Source organism: Cetorhinus maximus, chromosome 32 (genome assembly GCF_964194155.1).
Source record: "Cetorhinus maximus chromosome 32, sCetMax3.hap1.1, whole genome shotgun sequence".
Lineage (NCBI taxonomy): Eukaryota > Metazoa > Chordata > Chondrichthyes > Lamniformes > Cetorhinidae > Cetorhinus > Cetorhinus maximus.
In genome coordinates, this window is record NC_135910.1 from 4,952,806 (window position 1) to 4,971,533 (window position 18,728).

General features: G+C 48.5%; 1 protein-coding gene across 5 annotated transcripts in view; it reads right to left on the bottom strand.

The window, feature by feature from the left end:
• The window catches only part of LOC144671311 (uncharacterized), an 88,401-nt gene that overhangs the window by 27,225 nt on the left and 42,448 nt on the right, over window positions 1–18,728 (bottom strand). Inside the window, exon 2 of one of the 5 annotated variants that reach the window (XM_078533124.1) lies at window positions 17,215–17,287. The exons of 3 other annotated variants lie outside the window; for them this stretch is intronic. The gene's annotated coding sequence lies outside the window, so the exon portion shown is untranslated. Of the gene's footprint in view, window positions 1–5,110; window positions 5,371–17,214; window positions 17,288–18,728 lie in introns of those variants that run through there. One more of the 5 variants, XM_078533126.1, reaches the window with a different exon arrangement.

Sequence of the window (18,728 nt, forward strand, 5' to 3'; positions counted from 1 at the left end):
GTGTTTTATAATCTCCTCTATTAATGTGCTCACACAATGCCCTTGCCATTCTTCATCTACTCACAAGCATAATGAATTTTCACTTTGGGAGACAGTGCATGGAATTTACAGTACTGTATTTACAGTATTGAAACAGGTCATTCAGTCCCACTAGCCCATGTCAGTGTCTATGCGCCACACGAGCCCCTTCCCACTCCTCTTCATTTAACCCCATCAACATATCCTTCTAATCTTTTCTCCCTCTTGTATTTATCGGCCAGAATTTTACGCCTCGCGGACAACCTGATGGGGCGTAAAATAGCACAAGATGTCGGGCGAGCGTCCCGAGATCATCCCACATGTGCGCAATCTTCAGGTCGGCGGGCGCACGCGGAGTCAGAGCCGCACCCGCCATCAATGAAGAGGTCACTTAAGGCCATTAAAAACCCAACTGAAGCTGATCTTACGTTGCCCGTGCGATTTCACGCTCGTCGCACGGGCAAAACAGGCAGGCGGGGCAGCCCACATTTTGCAAAACCTCATCCAAGGGCGGGATAAAAAGGGTCAACAGCATTGCCAGTGTGAGTAACGAGGAGTTTAGGAGATATTTGCTGCTGGTTGCTTATTTGACCTTGACAGCTTCATCTCAGTTCTGAGCTTCATTCTTAGCATTTCCCGGCTTCATTTCAGGACTCATTGGTGTCTCCAAGGCCCCCGGAGGATTTTGATCATGTCGACCATTCCAGGTATCAGACAGCCATCAGCGACCTTGGTAATGGGGATTGTGCTTTCTGCTGGAGGCACCTCCTCTGAGGAGGGAGAGAGAGCCAGAAGTGGGGAGCTACCTGTGGGAGGAGAGGCGCAGGCACGAGGAGTGCAGGGTCAGCAGGTAGTTCAAGGTGGAAGGGGCTGCAGAAGACGCCACTATCCTGCTGCCAGGGTTTACAGGCGGTGATGCAGCTACCTCAATATGACCGAGGTGCAATGCTGAAGGGGGCTCTGTCTCTTTAGGGAGGCAGTGACCTCCATTTTTCAGATGATTGGGCTTGAGATCAGCACCGACTGTGTGGGTGGACACCCCATGCCAGTGGCTCTGAAGGTCACAGTGGCCCTCAACTTCTATACCTCTGGCTCTTTCCAGGGGTCAGTGGGGGATCTGTGTGGAGTGTCCCAATCAGCTGTCCACAGTTGCGTCAAGCTGGTGACAGAAGCTCTGTTCAGGCTGATAATGACATTTATTCATTCCCATACGGATGAGGCCAGCCAGGCTAAGTGAGCCAGAGGCTTGTCAGCTGGGTTCCCCTGGATCCAGGGTCCAATAGACTGCACACATGTGGCCATTAAGGCGCAAGTGGGTCAGCCCAGTGCCTTCGTCAACAGGAAGGGATTTCACTCCATGAATGTCCAGATAGTGTGTGACCACAGGATGCAGATTCTACAAGTCTGTGCAAGGTACCCTGGCAGCTCACATGACGCTTACATCCTGAGACACTCCCAGGTGCCGAGGCTCTTCAGTGCTCCAGCCCCGCTGGATGGATGGCTGGTGGGTGACAAGGGCTATCCGTTGAAAGGGTGGCTTACGATGCCTCTCCGCCATCCAAGATCAGAGGCAGAGCAGCGTTATAATAGGAGTCATGCCTCCACAAAGGCAGTGACAGAGAGGACCATAGGTCTTCTGAAGATGCGCTTCCGATGCCTGGACCATTCAGAGGGAGCACTACAATACTCCCCAGAGCGGGTGTCACTGATCGTGGTCACATGCTACACTCTCCACAATCTGGCACTGGCAAGGGGGGACCTACTGGAGGAAGAGAATCTTGACAGAGGTCCACAGGCCATAGAGGATGAATCCCTGGGCACTCTCTACCTCTTGCCTGCTCCTCAAGCGAGTGTGAAGTGCCCTCACCGCTGTGCTCTGACATTCTAGCCGAGGATATAATGCCCACCGAGGTGCTGGTATCTGCGCTGGTGCCTGGTTCAGAGAGTGGGTGTGACACAGGTGCATGTGAAGCCTGGCGATCCTCTGGCATTAGGGGCGGCTCTTCGGGGTCCTGCGATTGAGTGGGTGCTGGCGAATCTGAGGGAGAACAGGGACATGTCATTAGTTAAAGTCATCACTCTGTCACTGTGCATGCCAGGCACCCTGGTGAGACAATGGAGATCTGCATCATGGTGTCATCATCTTTCAATGATCAATGGGGAATCCAGTTTTGAGGCTCCCATCAATGATGAGACTACACGAGAATGTCTGCACCATCCGAAACTCTCACCTCTGTGCACTGCACCCTTACCCTCGTCTGACACCCCAGCCTCTCCGCGGCCGGGTGACTGAGGTGGTGGCGCTTCCCCAGCTCCAAGGCCTCCTGCTCGAATCTGGATAGGATTAGGAGGTTTGGGGAGCCTCTGCCTGTCGGCAACCTTTCAATGTTTTTATGGATCGTCTTCTCCTGAAAGGACAGAGGAGCATAGACTAGTCCACTCTCTACCTGCAGCGCCACTGCGGCCTGGCTGACCCCACCTGAGGAACACCTGACAGGGCACACCTGAGTCATGGGCCTCAAGCCCTAAGGCACTCAGTCCAAGCAGCCAGGGCTCGCCCCTTTGGCCAGCTCCGGGGCACTCAGACCCTAACACCCTGAGCTCCAAGGGGGGGGACGGCCAGACCTTAACACACTGATCCATGCCAACACACTGATCCATGCCAACACACTGATCCATGCCAACACAATGATCCATGCCAACACACTGATCCATGCCAACACGCTGATCCATGCCAACACGCTGATCCATGCCAACACACTGATCCATGCCAACACACTGATCCATGCCAACACGCTGATCCATGAAATACATCTATGTTATTCACCACAATAACCACTTCCTGTTGTTGTGAGTTCCACATTCTCATCACTTTCTGAGTACAGAAGGCTCTCCTGAATTTCCTATTGGAATGTGAGCATCACAGGCTAGGTCAGCATTTATTGCCCATCCCTAATTGCCCTTGAGAAGGTGGTGGTGAGCTGCTTTTTGAACCGCTGCAGTCCATGTGGTGTAGGTACACCCTCAGTGCTGTTAGGGAGGGAGTTCCAGGATTTTGACCCAGCGACAGTGAAGGAACGGCGATATATTTCCAAGTCAGGATGGTGAGTGACTTGGAGGGGATCTTCCAGGTGGTGGTGTTCCCATCTATCTCCTACTCTTGTCCTTCTAGGTGGTAGAGGTCACGGGTTTGGAAGGTGCTGTCTAAGGAGCCTTGGTGAGTTGCTGCAGTGCATCTTGTAGATGGTACGCACTGCTGCTACTGTGCATCAGTGGTGGGGGCAGTGAAAGTTGAAGGTGGTGGGTAGGTTGCCAATCAAGCGGACTGCTTTGTCCTGGATGGTGTTAAGCTTGTTGTTGGAGCTGCACTCATCCAGGCAAGTAGAGAGTATTCCATCACACTCCTGACTTGTGCCTTGTAGATGGTGGACAGGCTCTGGGGAGTCAGGAGGTAAGTTACTCGCCTCAGGAATCCCAGTCTCTGACTTGCTTTTGTGCCACAGTATTTATCTGGCTGGTCCAGTTCAATTTCTGGTCAATGGTAACCCTCCAGGATGTTGATAGTGGGGGATTCAGTGATAGTAGTGCCATTGAACATCATTGGGAGATGGTTAGATTCTCTCTTGTTGGAGATGGTCATTGCCTGGCACTCCGCTGGCACAAATGCCACTTGCCACTTATCAGCCCAAGCCTGAATGCTGTCCAGTACTTGCTGCATACAGACACAGACTGCTTCAGTATCTAAGGAGCTGTGAAAGGTGCTGAACATTCACAGCAAACATTCCCACTTCTGACCTTATGATGAAGGGAAGGTCATTGATGAAGCAGCTGAAGGTGGGTGGCTTTTGGACACTACCCTGAGGGACTCCTGCGTAATGTTCTAGGACTGAGATGACTGACCTCCAACAAACGCAACCATCTTCCTTTGTGCTAGGTATGACTCCAACCAGCAGAGAGTTTTCCCACTGATTCCCATTGACTCCAGTTTTGCTGGGGCTCCTTGATGCCACACTCGGTCAAATGCTGCCTTGATGTCAAGGGCAGTCACTCTCACCTCACCACAGGAGTTCAGCTCTTTTGTCTATGTTTCAACCAAGGCTGTAATGAGGTCAGGAGCCAAGTGGCCCTGGCAGAACCCAAAGAGAGTATCAGTGAGCAGGTTATTGCTGAGCAAGTGTTGCTTGATAGCACTGTCAACGACGCCTTCCATCGCTTTGCTGATGATTGAGAGTAGGCTGATTGGGCAGTAATGGGCCAGGCTTGGATTTGTCCTGCTTTTTATCGACGGGAGACACCTTGGCAATTTTCCACATAGCTGGGTAGATGCCAATGTTGTAGCTGTACTGGAAAAGCTTGGCTAGGGGCGCGGCAAGATTAGCAGCACAAGTCTGCAATACTATTGCCGGAATATTGTCAGGTCCTGTAGTCTTTGCAGTATACAGTGCCTTCAGCCTTTTCTTGGTATCATGTGGAGTGAATTGAATTAGCTGAACTGATATTTGTGATGCAGGGGACCTCAGGAGGAGGCCGAAATGGATCATCCACTTGGCATTACTGGTTCAAGATGGTTGCAAATGCTTCAGCCTTGGTTTTTGCACTTATGTACTGGGCTCCCCCATCATTGGCAATGGGCATATTTGTGGCGCTTCCTCCTCCAGTGAGCTGTTTAATTATCCATCGCCATTCACAACTGGATGTGACAGGACTGCAGGGCTTAGGTCTGATCTGTTGGTTGTGTGATTGCTTAGCTCTATCTATCATTTGCTGCGTCCACTGTTTGGCCTGCAAGTAGTCCTGTATTGTAGCTTCACCAGGTTGACACCTCATTTTTAGGTCTGCCTGGTGGTGCTCCTGGTATGCCCTTCTGCACTCTCCATTGAACCAGGGTTGATCGCCTGGCTTGGTGGTAATAGTAGAATGGGGGATATGCTGGGCCATGAGGTTACAGATTGTGGTTGAATATAATTCTGCTGCTGCTGATGGCCCACAGCACCTCATGGATGCTCAGTTTTGAGCTGTTAGATCTGTTCTGAATCTATGCCATTTAGCACGGTGGTAATGCCACATAACATAATTAAGGGTATCCTCCTACCTTTACTGTCACGGACAGCTGCATCTGCGACAGCTAGCTTGTTGAGGACAAGGTCTAGTAGGTTTTTCACTCTTGTTGGTTCCCTCACCATATGATGCAGGCCCATTACTAGTTATTAGTTCCAGAGAAGAGTCATTTTGGACTCAAAACGTTAACTCTGTTTTTCTCTCTGCACAGAGGCTGCCAGGCCTCCTCAGCGTTTCCAGCACTTCCTGTGTTTGTTGAAGATTGCCAGCATCCGCAGTATTTTGCTTTCATGTGAGTTATTGGTGACTATTTTATATTTATAGACGTTAGTTTTCTATTCCCCATAAGTGAAAACATTTCCTGTGCATTTACCCAATCAAATCCCTTCATAATTTTAAAGACCTCTTTCCCCTCAGTTTTCTCTTTCCTAGAGAAAAGGGTATCAGCCTGTTCAATCTTCATGAGCTATAACCTCTCAGTTCTGATATCATGCTCTTTTGCTCCTTCTCCAGTCTAGGGGGTCACTGTTTAAAAATAAGGGGTCTTGCATTTAAGACAGAGATGAGGAGAATTTTTTTTCTCTCACGAGTCTTTGGAACTCTCTTCCTCAAAAAGTGATGGAAGCAGAGTCTTTGAATATTTATAAGGCAGAGCTAGATAGATTCTTGATAAGCAAGAGGGTGAAAGGTTATCAGGGGTAGGTGGGAATGTGGAGTTGAGGTTACAGTCAGACAGCGATGATCTTATTGAATGGTGGAGCAGGCTCGAGGGGCCAAGTGGCCCTACTCCTGCTCCTAATTCATATTCTTGCATGTTCTCCATATCCTTTTTCTATAATGGACCAGAATTGTGCACAGTAGTCTCATATTGTACTCTAGAAACCAATCTACCATTGGCAAAAGGAAACAATTTTTGTGACAAGATGGTAATTCTATCCCTCTCACTAGACATTGGACTGCATGGAGTGGCCTGTTCTCCAACTCTCTTGATCTCACTTGATTCAGATGATAGCACTTTGACCTCTAGAACCATTCTTGTAAACCTCTTCTGCACTCTCTCCAATGTATTCACGTCCTTCCTTTAATTTGGCACCCAGAACTGTACACAATACTCCAGCTGAGGTCTAACAAGTGTCTTATGTAACCTACTATGACCCTATTAATAAAGCCCAGGATACTATATGCTTTATTAACTGCTCTCCCCACCTATGCTGCCACCTTCAATGATCTATGCACATATATACCCATGTCTCTCTGCTCCTGCACCCCCTTCAAAATTTCACCCCTTATTTTATATTGTCTGTCCATGTTCTTCCTACCAAAATGCACCATCTCACACTTCTCCAAATTGAACTTCATCTGCCACCTATCTGCCCACTCCACCAACTTGTCTATGTCCTTTTGAAGTTCTACACTGTCCTCCTTGCAGTTCACAACACTCCCAAGCTTCACATCATCAGTAAACTTTGAAATTGTCCCCTGCACACCAAGATCCAGATCATTAATATATATCAGGAACAGCAAGAGTCCCAATACCGACCCCTGGGGAACTCCACCACAAACCTTCCTCCAGCCCGAAAAATATCCATTGACCATTACTCTCTGCTTCCTATTTTTCAGGCAATTTTGCTACTGTCCCTTTTATTCCATGAGCTCACAAGTCTGTTGTGTGGCACTGTATCAAATACCTTCTGAAAGTCCATGTACACCACATTAACAGCATCACCCTAAATGACCTTTTCTGTTACCTCTTCAAAAAAATCCAGCAAGTTAGTTAAACACGATTTCTCCTTTAGAAATCCATGCTGGCTCTTCCTTATCAACCCATATTTTTCCATGTGATTGCTAATTATATCCTGAATAATTGTTTCTAGAATCTTGCCCACTACTGAAGTTAAACTGAGACTGGTCTTTAATTGCTGGGCTTATCCTTACAACCCTTTTTGAACAAGGGCGTAATGTTTGCAATTCTACAGCCCTCTGGCGACTCCCTGAGTCTAGGGAAGACTGAAAAATTATGGCCAGTGCCCCTGAAATTTCTGCTCTCACTTCCTTCAATATCCTTGGATGCATCTCGTCTGGTCCTGGTGCCTTGTCAACTTTAAGTATTGACAGTCTATTCAACACTTCCTCCTTATCAATTTTGAACTCTTCTAGTGACAGAGTTTCCAAAAATTGGTGGGGTGGTAAATAGTGAGGAGGATAGCCTTAGATTACAGGAGGGTATAGACGGGCTGGTCAGATGGGCTGATCAGTAACCAATGGATTTTAATCCGGATAAGTGTGAAGTGAAGCACTTGGGAAGGACAAACAGGGCACAGGAATACATGATGAATGGTAGGACCCTGGGAAGTACCGGGGATCAGAGGGACCTTGGTGTGCATGTCCACTGGTCCCTTAAGGTACCGGAACAGGTAGATAAGGTGGTTAAGAAGGCATATGGGATACATGCCTTTATTAGCCAAGGCATAGAATATAAGAGCAGGGAGGTTATGCTGAAACTGTATAAAATGCTGGTTAGGCCACAGCTAGAGTATTGCGTGCAGTTCTGGAATCCGCATTATAGGAAGGATGTGATTACACTAAAGAAAGTGCAGAGGAGATTTACCAGGATGTTGCCTGGGCTGGAGAGTTTTAGTTATGAGGAGAGATTGGATGGACTGGGGTTATTTTCCCTGGAGCAGAGGAGATTGAGGGGGGACATGATTGAGGTGTATAAAATTATGAGGGACATAGATAGGGTAGACAGGAAGGAACTTATCCCTTTGGTGGAGGAATCAATAACCAGGGGGCATAGATTTAAGATAAGGGGCAGGAGGCTTAGAGGGAATGTGAGGAAGAATTTTTTCACCCAGAAGGTGGTGGGAATCTGGAACTCACTGCCTGAAAGGGTGATAGAGGCAGAAACCCTCATAACATTTAAGAAGTATTTGGATGTGCACTTGCGATGCCATGGCATACAAGACTATGGGCCTAGTGCTGGAAAATGGGATTAGAATAGTTGGATACTTGTTTGACCGGCGCTGACTCGATGGGTGAAGGGCCTTTTTCTGTGCTGTAGACCTCTATGACTCTAGTCCTCACCTGTCACCATGGCCTGGGTAGCATCTACCTCCTTGGTAAAGACGGATTGAAAGTATTCATTTAATACCTCAGCCATGGCCCCTTCATCCATGTGTAAATTCCCTTTTAGGTCCATAATCGGCCCTACTCCTCCTTTTACCGCCCTTTTACTATTTATATGCCTATAGAAGAGGGATTCCCCTTCATGTGGGCTGCCAGTCTTTTCTCATAGTCCCTCTTCATGTCCCTAATATGCTTTTTCACCTCCCCTCTGAACCTTCTGTATTCCTCTTTGTTCTCAATTGTATTTTCTACCTGACACCTGCCATAGGACTGAGATGAGGAGAAATTTCTTCACCCAGAGAGTGGTGAGCCTGTGGAATTCATTACCAGAGAAAGTAGTTGAGACCAAAACATTGTATGTTTTCAAGAAGGAGTTAGATATAGCTCATGGGGCGAAAGGGATCAAAGGGTGTGGGGAGAAAGCGGGAGCAGGCTATTGAGTTGGATGATCAGCCATGATCATAATGAATGGCGGAGCAGGCTCGAAGGGCCGAAAGGCCTACTCCTGCTCCTAGTTTCTATGGTTCTATAAGCACACTTTTTCTTCTTTATCTTAATTTCTATCTCCCTTTTCATCCCACCCTTCTTCCTATAACCTTATCAACATATCATTTCATTCCTTTCTCCCTCATGTGTTGATCTAGTTTCCCCTTAAATATAGCTGTGCCGTTCTCCTCAATCGCTCCCCGTGGAAGTGAGATCCACATTCTCACCACTCTCTGGGGAAAGAAGTTTCTCCTCAATTCCCTATTAGATTCATTTGTGGCCATCTTATATTTATGACCCTCTAGTTTTGGTCTCCCCACAAGTTCTACATCTACCCTATCAAGCTCCTTCATAATCTTAAAGACCTCTCTCAGACTATCCTGCAGACTTCAGATTTGTAGAGAAAGTTGCTGGATTTAAGGACGAATTGTTGCTCTTGAAGGCATTTGGGGATATCTCTGGATGCTGTGTGCAGGTACAAGGCTTCCTTGGCCAATGGGGCTTGGGGCTGTCACTGGTGGTCAGGGGATGAATTGCTGTCAAATGCCAGGATGCGAACAAAGTCAAGAATTTAACAATTAGAACTGAATCCTAAAATGCAGCACAGAAGGAGGCCATTTGGCCCATTGCACCTGTGCCAGCCCTTATCCACTTAGTCTCCTTCCCTCTGCATACCCCTGCAATTCTCTCTCCTTCGAGTATTTGTTCAACACATTTTTAGGAGGCACTACAGAATCAGCTTCCACTATCCTTTCGGGTGCCGCCTTGCAGATCATAACAGCCCACTGTGTGATTAGATTTCTTCTCATCTCCCCTCCGGTTCCTTTGCCCATCACCTTCAATCTGCGCCCAGCTCCGGGCGATTTTAAGAAGCAAAGGGTGCGAGACTGAAAGGTTCAAGCTAAGATCGATGAGGAAGTTCGGAGGAGAAAGTCGCTCAGTCAGCATAGTTTGGAGAGAACGGGCATTATTTCAACGTGTTACAGACCACTGAATCCTGGGCTCTATGTTTTACAGGAATCCTTCCTTGCTCCAGAATTCCGTGATATAGTCGCCTACTGCAGAAGTGAGGATGCAGATTCTGAAGGACTGCTGGACCGTGTTCATTCATTTCCAGCCTCGACCTGTTGGGCTGACTGGCCTGTTTCTGTGCTGTCAGCTGGTGGTAACTTCCAGCTAGGACCATGGAATTCCTTGGATTCTTTTAAGAAACAATTAGGAAAAAACTGAGAGATTTACTGCCCCTTCTGCCAGTGGAAACAGTTTCTCCTTATTTATTCTATCAAAACACCTTGCAATTAGAGAGGGAAAATTCCACTCGGGTCACATCATTCACTTGTAAAAACTATCGCTTCGAATCAGCATTTCCAAGTGCGTGCTAGATCGGAGGTCTGGGTAATCTAGATCCTGCCCCTCTCTCCGGACACCAACGGAAGTCAGCGCATCAAAAACCACCGAATACTGCGTGAGTTCACTCTGAACTTGAGGCTGGTGGACAGCAGACTGCGCATACTGAACCTTTGTACATCTGTTACACATATGCCTTACCATTCCCTCACTAACTTCTCAAAGATCAATACACCAATTGTCAAACTCAACTGAGTTAAAATATTCCAAACAGTCGCTTAGTAGTGCAGAATTTGAATGTTGCTGAAAAGAGGGCCATGTTTCTGAAGCTTTTCGTCTTGCACTCATCAGGACAAAGGCAAGAATGCCAAATTTCAAATGATCACAACAGTTTATACTATAGGAGAAAAGGATACTGATTGGATGGCAAGTCAACTCTCATTGGCCAAGACATTGCCATGGAAAGAGGGACATGTTAAAATATTCCCTTCTTCCACTTCTTCCATTTAATTTTTCCTTACTTTCCCTTTACTTTCTGACTCTTTTTCCTGCCTTTTTTAAGTCACAAATTCCTTGATTATTTTTTCCCAATAGTGGCTAGTCATTCGATTGCTCAATTTCTCAGAATGTTCTGATTCTGTCTGTCTCATTTCAGTGCCCATCCCTCCCATCCCAGTGACTCTCAGCCCCATCCCAGTGACTCTCAGCCCCATCCCAGTGACTCTCAACCCCATGTCAGTGACTCTCATTCCCATCCCAGTGACTCTCAGCCCCATGCCAGTATCTCTCAGTCTCATGCCAGTGACTCTCAGTCCCATGCCAGTGACTCTCAGCCCCATGCCAGTATCTCTCAACCCCATGCCAGTGACTCTCAGCCCCATGCCAGTGACTCTCAGCCCCATGCCAGTGACTCTCAGTCCCATGCCAGTATCTCTCAGTCCCATGCCAGTATCTCTCAGTCCCATGCCAGTGACTCACAGTCCCATGCCAGTGACTCACAGTCCCATGCCAGTGACTCTCAGCCCCATGCCAGTGACTCTCAGCCCCATGCCAGTGACTCTCAGTCCCATGCCAGTGACTCTCAGCCCCATGTCAGTGACTCTCAGTCCCATGCCAGTGACTCTCAGCCCCATGCCAGTGACTCGCAGTCCCATGCCAGTGACTCGCAGTCCCATGCCAGTGACTCGCAGTCCCATGCCAGTGACTCTCAGTCCCATGCCAGTGACTCACAGTCCCATGCCAGTGACTCTCAGTCCCATGCCAGTGACACTCAGCCCCATGCCAGTGACTCACAGTCCCATGCCAGTGACTCTCAGCCCCATGCCAGTGACTCTCAGTCCCATGCCAGTGACTCTCAGTCCCATGCCAGTGACTCTCAGCCCCATGCCAGTGACTCTCAGCCCCATGCCAGTGACTTTCAGCCCCATGCCAGTGACTCTCAGTCCCATGCCAGTGACTCAGTCCCATGCCAGTGACTCTCAGCCCCATGCCAGCGACTCTCAGTCCCATGCCAGTGACTCACAGTCCCATGTCAGTGACTCACAGTCCCATGCCAGTGACTCAGTCCCATGCCAGTGACTCTCAGACCCATGCCAGTGACTCTCAGCCCCATTCCAGTGACTCTCAGTCCCATGCCAGTGACTCTCAGCCCCATGCCAGTGACTCTCAGCCCCATGCCAGTGACTCTCAGCCCCATGCCAGTGACTGGCAGCCCCATGCCAGTATCTCTCAGTCCCATGCCAGTGACTCAGCCCCATGCCAGTGACTCTCAGCCCCATGCCATTTTCTGTCCCCTAAGCTGCTCCAACCAGCTCTTTCCCACAGAAGCCATTTGTTATTTTCTAACGTCACGCCCCCATCCATTGCCGTTCGTGTGTAAACAACAGCACAGCGAGGGTGCACCAAACACTCATCACATTCCACAATGCCAACATCAGCAGCTTCCAATCCGCCCCACCAGGTCCCAGAGTGGCTGAGTTAGCCCAAGAAGGTTCTGCGCCTGAATGAGTAACAAGTACAGATTCAACTTTTCATAAATCTCTTGCTATTTAAAACTCACACTCCCAACAGAAAGATTCGAACACAAAGCAGCAATTCACTGCAGCAAGGCTCTGCTGCCCACTCACAAATATTTGATATTTTTTGAGTTTCTTGGATTGTATGCTGAGAGCTGCCCACAGCCCAGCATTGAGCTGCTGACTGTCCCTCGACCAAACTACAGCCTTGCTTCTTTAACCTTTCCATAATGGAGTCTCGATTCTTCAATTGCAGTGATGCAAAGATGTCGCTGACTCCGCCACACGGTGCTGCGTGACTCCACCACAGGACCTGGTGCACCTCTACAATCCAGCTCAAAGCAACTCTGCCAGAGGATCCTCTACACCTCTGCCGCAAAGCTCTCTACACCTCCACCACAGGGCTACCCACACCTCCACCACAGGGCTACCCACACCTCTACCACAGCTTTCTGCAACTCCGCTGCAGGATCCCCTACACCTCCGCCGCTGGGCTCTCTAGACCTCCATCACAGGACTTTCAACGCCTCCGCCTCAGGACCCTCAACACCATCACAGGACCCTCAACGCCTCCGCCTCAGGACCCTCAACACCATCACAGGACCCTCAACACCTCCGCCTCAGGACCCTCAACACCATCACAGGACCCTCAACGCCTCCGCCTCAGGACCCTCAACACCATCACAGGACCCTCAACGCCGCCGCCTCAGGACCCTCAACACCATCACAGGACCCTCAACGCCTCCGCCTCAGGACCCTCAACACCATCACAGGACCCTCAACGCCTCCGCCTCAGGACCCTCAACACCATCACAGGACCCTCAACACCTCCGCCTCAGGACCCTCAACACCTCCACCACAGGACCCTCAACCCCTCCGCCTCAGGACCCTCAACACCTCCGCCACAGGACTCTCTACACCTCCGCCACAGGGCTCTCTACACCTCCACCACAGGGCTCTTTACACCTCCGCCGCAGGACTCTGTACACCTCCACCATAGGGCTCTCTACACCTCCACCACAGGACTCTCTACACTTCCGCCACAGGACTCTCTACACCTCCGCCACAGGACTCTCTACACCTCCGCCACAGGACTCTCTACACCTCCACCGCAGGGCTCTCTACACCTCCACCACAGGACTCTCAACACCTCCACCACAGGACTCTCTACACTTCCGACGCAGGGCTCACTACATCTCTGTTACAAGGACATCTACATCTTTGCCATGTAAAGAGACCTGTACACCTCCACACAAGGACATGTAAGCCCCCACGCAAGGAGACGTACCCCTCCATCACAGGGACATGTACACCTCTACCACAGGGACATGTACACCTTCCCCACAGGGACATATACACCTCTACTACAGGGACATGTACACCTTCACCACAGGGACATGTACAGCTCTACCACAAGGACATGTACACCTTCACCACAGGGACATATACACCTCTACTACAGGGACATGTACACCTCTACCACAGGGACAAGTACCTCAGGGTAGTGCCTTAGGCCCAACCATCTTCAGCTGCTTCATCAATGACCTTCCCTCCATCATAAGGTCAGAAGTGGGGGTGTTCGCTGATGATTGCACAATGTTCAGCACCATTTGTGACTCCTCAGATACTGAAGCAGCCCATATCCAAATGCAGCAAGACCTGGACAGCGTCAAGGCTTGGGCTGACAATTGGGAAGTAACATTCGCGCCACACAAGTGCCAGGCAATGACCATCTCCAACAAGAGAGAATCTAACCATCGTGCCTTGACTTTCAATGGCATTACCATCGCTGAATCCCTCACTATCAATATCATGGGGGTTACCACTGACCAGAAACTGAACTAGACTAGCCATATAAACACTCTGGCTACAAGAGCGGGTCAGAGGCTGGGAATCCTGCAGCGCGTAACTCACCTCCCGACTCCCCAAAGCCTGTCCACTATCTACAAGGCACAAGTCAGGAGTGTGATGGAATACTGTCCACTTGCCTGGGTGAGTGCAGTTCCAACAACACTCAAGAAGCTTGACAACATCCAGGACAAAGCAGCCCACTTGATTGGCACTCCTTCCACAAAGAGTCACACCCTCCACCACCAACAAACAGTGGCAGCAGTGTGTACCATCTACAAGATACACTGCAGGAATTCACCAAGGCTCCTTAGGCAGCACCTTCCAAACCCACTACTGCTACCACCTAGAAGGACAAGGGCAGCAGATACATGGAACACCACCACCTGCAAGTTTCCCTCCAAGCCACTCACCATCCTGACTTGGAAATATATCGCCGTTCTTTCACTGTCGCTAGTTCAAAATCCTGGAACTCCCTCCCTAACAGCGCTGTGGGTGTACCTACACCACATGGGCTGCAGCGGTTCAAGAAGTCAGCTCACCACCAGCTTCTCAAGGGCAACTAGGGATGGGCAATAAATGCTGGCCCAGCCAGCGACGCCCACATCCCATAAGTGAATAAAAAAAACCTTCACCACAAGCACATGTACACTTCCACTACAAGGACATGTAACACCTCTACCATACGGCCATGCACATCTCAAACACAGGGACTAATACAACATCACCACACGGCCATGCACAGTTAGCAAAATTGAAGTGAATGCGATTAAAGGGTAATGGCAGTGTGGATAAGGGACAGAAAGCAGAGAGTTGTTGTGAATGGCTGTTTTTCAGAGGGAAATGTACAGTGGTGTTTCACAGGGGTTGGTATCGAGGCCACTGCTCATTTTGATACGCAATAATGGTCTGGGCTTTCATCACTTTTTGATTTATTCTTTCATGGGATGTGGACATCACTGGCAAGGCCAGCATTTGTTATGCATCCCTAATTGCCGTTGAACTGACTGGCTTGTTGGACCATTTCAGAGGGCAGTTAGAAGTCAACCATATTGCTGTGGATCTAGAGTCACGTATAGGCCAGACCAGGTAAGGGTGGCAGATCTCTGTCATCAAAGGACATTCGTGAAGCAGATGGGTTTTTAACGACAATCCACCAGTCAATGACTAGCTTTCAGTTCTACGATTATTAATTGGGTTTAAATTGCACCAGCTGCCATGGTGGGATTTGAACCCAGAGTCCCCAGAACACCAGTCTACGCCTCAGGATTACTGGTCCAATGGTATTATCCCTGTAGGATGGGTTGAGAGGCTGTTGAGGGGGCAGATGGGGTTCTCAGTTTATGAAGAGAAGCACGGAATACAAAAGCAAGAGAGTTATGTTTTACAAATCACTGGTTATGCCTCAGCTGCTGTGTTCTATTCAATTCTGCGGGCAGCACACCTTAGAAAGGACATCAAGGTTCCTGAGAGGGTGTAGAGGGAGTGTGGAGAGACTAAGAGAGATGGCGTTGTTCTCCTCAGAGCACAGAAGGTTAAGAGTAGAAGAACAAAACAAATAGGAGCAGGAGTAAACCATCCAATCCATCGAGCCTGTTCCACCATTCGATACAATAAAGGCTGACCTTGGGCTTCAACTCCACTTTCCCATCCGCTTCCCATAGCCCATGTTTCCCTGAGAGGCCAAAAATCTGGTTATCCCAGCCTTAAATATACTCACCAATGGGGCATCCATGGCCCTCGGAGGTACAGAATTCCAAAGGTTCACAACCCTCTGGGTGAAGAAATTTCTCCACGGGGAGGGGTTTTTTTCCCCCTTGTCGGACGGGCTCGGCAGGGGCGAGCAGGAAGCCGCCTACTGCCCGCGATCGGGGGGGTGGGCCGTGATTTCACACTGGCACGCCAATTAAGGCCCGCCCAGTGTGAAAAGTGGGCAGCATTGCTCAGCGCTGACTGTGTGGTGGGGGGCGGGGGAAGGCGAGAGTGCAAGTTTGCGCATGCGCGCTGGAAAAGCTCCCTGAGGCACAGAGCTGCCTCAGGGACATGAAGAGTTTATAACACTAAGGATAAAGATTTTAAAACGTTACAAAACATGGCCCCTCATGTGACTCTGTGACTCTGTCACATGAGCAAGGAAATGTTATTAATGAAATGTTAGAATTTTTATTTTATTTTTATTTGCTGTTGGAAACCTCATCCCGCCCGTGGGGATGGGGTTTCCTAAAAAAATTCAAAGGCCGCTTGGCCTTTTCACCTGCCCACCAGCCGTAAGGTTGGATGGGCAGCGAATAATTTCTTTCAATTAGAACTTTAATGGCCATAATTGGCCTTTCAATTGTCGGGAGCACACTGCCCACTCCCACGCGCGCCCACCCAACAAAATATCGCGCAAGTACGCGATGTCGGGACGCTTGCCCGGCGCCATCGCGAGTTATTTTACACTCGGTCAGGTCGGGCACGTGCCCGCCCAACGAGCATTATATTCTGGCCCTCATCTCGGTCCTAAATGATCATCTCCTTATTCTGAAACTGTGTCCCCATGTTGTAGATTCCCCAGCCAGTGGAAACAGCCTCTCAGTGTCTACCCTGTCGAGCCCCTTCAGAATCTTGTACGTTTCAATGAAATCACCCGTTATCCTTCTACACTCCAGACAGTATACCCAGCCTCTCAGACAACCCTCTCATCTCAGAGTCTAACCTAGTGAACCTTCGCTGTACGGCTTCCAATGCAACTATATCCTTCCTTAAATATGGAAAACAAAACTGCACATAGTAAGAGGAGAGTTGACATTGGATAAGAGTTTCAGTGCCGGTGTGATGCCAGGTATATAGGCCATGTGTCCCAATGACTGGCGGATCATATCAAACAGCACGTCCCTCGGCTGTTCGCAACAGGCAAAGTACAGACCATACCCAACCAGCCCCCATGTTTGCAAAACTCAAAACCTAGTGTTCAACATTAGATGTGATTCCGTGACTGGGCAACACTTACTAAATAATCCTGATTGTGCTAAGAATTACACTGAAAACCAATTAAAGATTGTCAGCAGGGCTTGCACTTACGCATGCTAGAAGCTACATATATTCACACACAAGACCCTATCCATTACAGGCAGAAGGAGCATGTCCACGCTTTGCACTTTTTTCAACTGAGCAAAAGCTTGGGGGACAGCTATTCCCTGGTTCATCCCCCTTGGCAATGCCTTGACCAATCGGAGTCGACCTATCTGGTTTGAATTTGAACAAAAGCTTGGCAGTTAACTGTTCCCTGGTGCATTCTACATGGTAACATCTCTACCAATCAGAGTCCACTTACCAACCAATCAGCACTCTCTTCTCACGCAGTATAAATCGTTGTTCCCTTTACTATTGTTATTCTTCAAACTGTCCTGAAGAGTAGAAGATGAAAAGCTTCGAAAGCATGTCTCTTTTATCAGCAATACACAAATTGACACTGTGTTCAAAATCACAAAGAGTTTTGATGGAGCAAATAAGGAGAAGCTGGAAAATTACCAAGAAGTACAGAAACAGCAGGCCAGTGCTAGTAGGGGATTTCAACTACCCTAATATTGACTAGAATCAAATCAGTGTAGAAGGATGTAGAATTTTTAAAATGCATTCAGGAGGGCAATTTTAGCCAGTACGTAGCAAGACCAACAAGAGGAGGGTCAATTCTGTATTTAGTTTTAGGGAATGATGTTGGGCTGGTGGCAGGGGTATCAGTGGGGAGAATTTTGATGGCAGTGGGTCATAATTTATTTAGATTTAGAGTAGCTATGGAAAAGGATAAAGAGAATCCAAGAGTCAAAGTTTCAAATTGGCGACAGGTCAATTTTACTAAATGGAGCTGTGATTTAGCAAACGTGGGCTGGAAACAGCAACTTGAAGATAACTCAGTGTCAGAGCAGTGGGAGGTATTCAGAGAGGACATAGCGAAAGGTCAGAACAAATATGTTCCCACTAAGAGGGTGGGACTCCCAAATCTAGAGCTCCTGGGTGTCAAAGGGCAAAGAGAATAGGATAAGGCAAAAAAGGGAAGCATATGTCAGATACTGAGAGCTTAATACTGCAGACAGCCTAGATTATAGAAAGAGCAGCTGTGGAATTAATAAGGAAACATTGGACAGACTGGGGTTGATGTCTTTTGTTTATTCTTCTAAGGGATGTGGGCATCTCTGACAAGGCCATCATTTGTTGACCATCCCTAATTACCCCTTGAGAAGATGGTGGTGAGCTACCTTCTTGAACCACTGCAAGCCATGTGGTGTCGTCACACTACTGTTAGACAGGGAGTTCCAGGGTTTTGACCCAGCAACAATGAAGGAACGACGATATATTTCCAAGTCAGGGTGGTGCATGACTTGGAGGGGAACTTCCAGGTGGTGGTGTTGCCCTTTGGAACAAGGAGACTTGGGGGAGGTTAAACTGAGGTGTTTAAAATTATAAGAGGCTTAGCCTTTTAGCAGAGAGGTCAATAACCAGGGGGCAGAGAGTTAAAGTAATTGGTATAGGGATTAGGCAGGAGCTGAGGAGCATGTTTTTCAATGAGAGGTCAAGGTTCAGGAACTCATTGCCTGAAAGGGTGGTTGAGGCAAAACCCCTCAATGCATTTAAAAACTACTTATAAAGTACAATTGAGGAGCTGTAACCGATAAATCTACAGTCCAAGAGCTAGAAAGTAGGATTAGACTAGATAACTCTCCTTTTGGCAGCACAGACGCTGTGGCCTGAATGGTTTTCTTTGCCGTATGTTTTCTCATTGTTTAACTGTTTCCGCTAGCAGAAGAGTTGATAAACAGAGGATAGAAATATAAGGTGATTGCCCAAGTC